This window comes from Camellia sinensis, chromosome 9 (assembly GCF_055761805.1).
Source record: "Camellia sinensis isolate YWXY chromosome 9, ASM5576180v1, whole genome shotgun sequence".
Taxonomy (NCBI): domain Eukaryota; kingdom Viridiplantae; phylum Streptophyta; class Magnoliopsida; order Ericales; family Theaceae; genus Camellia; species Camellia sinensis.
Genome location: NC_138969.1, coordinates 90,245,355 through 90,251,108, shown reverse-complemented (window position 1 = coordinate 90,251,108; position 5,754 = coordinate 90,245,355).

The window sequence follows — 5,754 nt, the reverse complement described above, 5'->3', positions numbered from 1 at the left end:
GTCCTTCTTACCTAGGAAATTGCTGTGTACTATTAATTAGAATATTTTAAGTTCATGCATATATTATAACTATTGTATGCCCGTGCCTGAAGGCACGGTGCAATTAATAATGACTTCTAATTATATAAATCAAAATAAAAATTTTTAAAACATAATGTTAAGATTTTCCTTTTCAATATTGGTGAACAGTCACAAAGCGGAAGTGGCGATAAGTCCCTTCGTTCAATACCCATTTCAAAAAAAATTTCAAATTTTCTTAAGTTTTGTGAGGAAATTTTAATTTTTACTATAACGCTATTATATGTATTACAAATTCAGCTCATTAAATTTTTTAAAATTTCTATGACAATATTATAAAATTAAATGTTAGTATTTTATGATGAAATGTCTTCAAATTATTCTAATATTAATTTTATTGAATGTATATTAAAAATAATACATGATATAGCGGTTTGGTTTGATTTTTTAAATTATTTTTTGATTTTTTTGAAAAAATATAAATAAATTTGACAAAAATAAATTGTTTGGTTTGATTTTCCAAATGGTTGTGGAAGAATATGGCACCTCCCAAAATTCAATTTTTTTTGTTGGTTAGCTTGGAGGGGCAGAGTGCAATCCGGTCTTACATACAATTTACAAGTGCTTATGTGCTTATATGCAAACACCTGCAATATGCTATGTCCTAAAGTATGGATTTAGGTAGTTAACAACTAAGTGAAAACCTTTAGTGAAACCCAAATTAAAATAAATCCTAAGAATTTTTTATAATATTTTGGGTGTTTGACCCCAAATACAGTGAAATAAACCAAACGAAACTAAACCAAACAAAGTTTTATGTCCCAATCAAGTGGGCTATGATACGTGAATCCTTTTTTCGTCATTTCATACTATTAAAAGCTATATGCTCGGTTAAATTAAATAAATTCGTTTAATTTTTTTACTATCACATCCCAAGTCAATTTACGTCTTCCCCTAACATTTCCTTTTACGGTGATCCTATCACATTATTCTCTACCATTTCATGAGCTTGTTGTTTCTTAATTGTCCAATATTATGTGAACCACAAAGTATCACTGGTCTTACAATTGTTTTATAAATTAACAACGTCAATTTTGTTAGCATCATTGATCACATAATATGCCAAAGGCACTTCACTTGAACCTACTTTGATTCTATTACAAGTGGGAATTTCTAACACAACATGGATCGCACACAAAGTTAGGGGTTAGGGTTGAACATTTTCAACACAAACACAAATATGACACTATATAATAACATAATAAATAAATAGGGTTATGTCAAAGCTGTATAATATGAAATTGACACAAATAACCCATTTAATAGATAATTAGTTACAAATTTTAATGTTATTTTCATTAAAGAATGCCAGAAATGTTTAAATCTCTTATGTGACCTACACAATTAAATAAAGAAAATACATAAAATAGTATTTTCAGGTTAATATAGTCATTTTGTCTTTTATTTAAGAGAACATGATCTTTTCATTTATTATTTTGAAGTCAATAAAAATATTTTTTTTTGAATAAAATAGAGTCAAAATTAAATTTTTTTTTTTTTTTTATAATTTCATTTAGTAGGAGATTAGTTTCATGAAATTTAACTTAGGAAAAAACGTTAATCTTTCCATACACTTAGTATTTTTAATTAAAATTCATATTATATTTGTCATTTTTTTGAAAGATAAAATTGACTTTAACCCCCTTTGCTTTACTCCATGTGTGATTTACCTCTGATATTTGAAAATAAGAACATAACTCCCTTATGACCTAGCACATGTTTCACACTTGATGTTAACTTGGATTGAACGTCTGACGGTATACTTCATTTAGTCCACAAACCACAAGAACATTATAGTTATTTCCAAATTATATGGGTAATTTGCACATGCACATTGAAGTGAAATTTGCCCTTTATTAAATATGCACAATGTCTTGAATTGAATAAATACATCAAGAGGGTAAAATAGTATAGTGAAATAAATCAGGTGACAAATACCATTTCTCATATAGTATAATAGGCGGCAGATTCAAGTATACAACCCCACCTTGATGTTACCAAGTGAAATACTGAATAAAGGTGTATATATATGTAGTACTATTATAAAGAGAAGTCTTCTCTGGGTGCTTACGTCTCATATTTTGGGTTTTTCAAAAATACCCCTATATCAGTTATATGGGCATATATGCACTAAATTCATTTTTTTTTTTTTTCAAATCTCTCAACTTTTGATTTTTTCAGATTCATTTCAATTTTCAGATTTTGAATTCGAGCATGCAATTTACAGTCTTATTTTCTGAAACAAAATGATCATATATATGTAAGCATGTGGACCTCAAATTGAAATTGTCAGTCCACCTTAATTCTCAATTCATGAATTTCATCATATGAATTTCAATTCTCAATTCTCAATTATATGAATTTCATAATATGACATTAACCATTCTCAATTATATGAATTTCAATTCGCATAATTTTATTCTTAATTAAAAAAAATTACTTTTAAAACCCTAATTTGAAACCCTAATTTCCTTTTAATTCCTCTTAACAAGCAAAAAATAAAATTTCCAATTCAACAAATATAGGTTGGTTTATTCACAATTCAAAATTCCAAACCCTAATTTCAAAAAATATAGACAGGATTCACAAGCATAATTTCTGATTTCTGATTCACAAGCAAAATTCCAAACCCTGATTTCTGATTTCAAAAAATTTCAAACCCTAATTTCTGATTTCAAAAAATTCCAAACCCTAATTTCTGAAACCACAAGCATAATTTATGATTTCACAATTCAAAATCTTAACATTTTATGATTTCATAATTTCATAACCACACATTTAAAACCCTAATTCAAAACCCTAACACATTAGAACCCTTACACATTTAATAATTGACATTTAAAACCCTAACATTCACATTTTCACAAACACACATTTACATTTTAAACCACACATTCACATTTTCACAAACACAATAAATAAATACATAAAATTCAAATGAGACAGAGAGAGATAGATGCCATACCACGGACAGAGAAGAGTAGAGACAGAGAGTGAGAGAGAGAGAGAGTCTGAGAGCAGAAGGAGAGCGAGAGCGACAGTGAGAGTCTGAGAGCAGAGAGAGAGCGAGAGCGAGAGTCGAAAAACGTTAAGTGTAAAAAACGTGATTGCAAATGAGGGGGCTTGAGTGTTTTATATAAGTTGTAAAAGCGTGGTTTCAATCCACGCTTTCATTTATCAACAGTGAAAGCGTGATTTCAAATCACGTTTTCTTAATAAAAAACAATGCATAGTGAAAGCGTGATTGCAAATCACGTTTTTTTAAGAAAAGAATATGCACAGTGAAAGCGTGGTTTGGAACCACGTTTTCTTCAGAAAACAAATTTATGTTAAAAGTGTGGTTTGTAACCACACTTTCTTAATTAAAAGCATGGTTTGTAATAGCGCTTTCACTATTCATCAAATTTTCTACTCCAAACAGTGAAAGCGTGATTTGTAATAGCGCTTTAGCCTAGTTTGGGAATTCCGTCCAAACTAGACCTAGTTTGGGAATTAAGATTGTAAATTGGCTTAATATGGGAAAAGCTTCCCCAAACCCACATATTCATTTTCAATGAAAAACATTTGAAACCACCTAATCAGTTAACGTTTTGTTCAGTAGTTTCAAATGTTGCAAACAATCCTATTAGGTCGTTTTCACCATTCGTTGATACTTAAAACAATGGAGAATGATAATAGCAACTCTGATGAGGTTGGCGTTGCATTGGTAAGTTTATCTATCTTGCGTTTAAGATTTGGGCCGTTTTCAGTTCGGTACTAGTTTGCCGACTATTAAGATTATGTTTAGTAATACAGTGTTGAACATAAACATTTAGTTGAGTAATATAGTGCTAAACATAAACATTTTGTTTGGCACTGAAATGCCAAACAGTTTCATTTTGTAGGATTTTTCTCCTATTTCTATTTTTGTAGAGAACCCTCTATATTGAAGGTTTTATCCCCAAAAAAATAATAAAAATAATAAAAATAATAAAATATATGTGATGGGGAGTTGGAGTTTACCTGAGAGAAAAAGAAAGAGACCGTCGAAGAGACTTCCGACGACATTTCTGACAACATTTCCGACTAAGATACCACCGTTTATGGTGATAAGAAGAAAGAGATCATCATTTATGAGAGAAGGAGAAGAGAGAGACAGTTGATTCGTCTCTCAATCGTTTGTCATTTTCAATCGTCTCTCAATTGTTCATCGTTTACTGAGAAAAGAATAAGAGAATGTGTGCAAAATTAGATGGGTGTGCACTTAGATATGATGATATTATGAATATGGATAAAATTGGTATTAAGTGGAGTATTAAAAAAAATCTTATTAAAATTTAGGATTTAGGGTAGGGGTTTAAAGAAATGTAGGGTTCAAAAAAATTAGGTAGGTGTTAATAGTAGCTCTCTAAATTTATTTATTGACAACAAGTTATACATGAGCCGCTTAATTATTTTAAATAACTAATTATGATTGATTTTAAAAGAGAGGAGGGGCATATTTATTATGTTAGGGTAAATTAAAAACACACCCCTGAGCTTTACTTAAATTACAAACTACCCCAATAGTTTTAGAAATTACATTGTGCCCACTAAAATTTCTAATTTCATAACAAATAGGTCATTTCATTAATAAATCATCAAGTTAATTAACAATTTTTAATAATGTTAAAATTTTATTTCAATTAGGAATTCAGATAATTTTATTACTTTATAGGTAAAAAGTTAGAAATTTTACTTTTTCAATTAATTCTGTTAAATAAAAAATTCTGACAGGGAGGTATTTGTAATTTTCTAAACCACGAGGGACTATTTGTATTTTAAACAAACCTCAAAGAGTGTATTGGTAATTTATCATTTATTTTATAAGAAAAAATTATTTTAAATAAATTAAGAAATAAGAGATGAATGTTTTCATTTTTTATTTTTTTTGAGATTTTTTTTTAATAAAAATTTGACACTGTTTTAAATGTTTCACGTATCATTAAGGATTGTCCAAAATTAGATTTATATAAATTTAAGTTAAAATTTTAAACTCTCCAAACGTGTCAGTTTTTTTCCTTAAAATATACTATCATAATTACATTGTCATCAATATCTTTTTTCTTAAATGATGTTACCATAATTGTAATGTAATATCATGTAAAAATAATTATTTTTTATATTATTTACAAATAATTCTTAATTTAAAAAAAGAAACCCTACCCCTGCAAAAGCTAATTTAAAAATAAAATTAATTTTAAATTATTTCATTAATAATAACTTCACAAACTTATTTTAATTATATTACTTCTAAAAACTAATATGAAAAGATTTTAAAAATTATATTTTAAATTTAAAAAAAAAATAAAATTAATGGTAAATTAATCCATTAATAATGACATTATAAATTTCCTTTATTATTAGAGCCGTCTCTTTTTTGTCTCTCTCACTCACAAAACCAAACGAAAAACCCTGGCAACCATTTCCATGCAAATGTGGAGTGTACAACTAATCTACGCAACTCATCGATCACCCCTTTTGTTCTCTCTCTCTCTCTCTCTCTCTCTCTCTCTCTCCTATTTTCTTATTAATTTGTTTGCTACACTCTGTTTGTTTTGTACCACCTTGGAACTTACATGCTCTGTCACTCTCTCTGTCTCTCTCCAACACTCTTTGCGACGCCTAATTCAACCTTCCGTTTCATAGTTTCAAGCA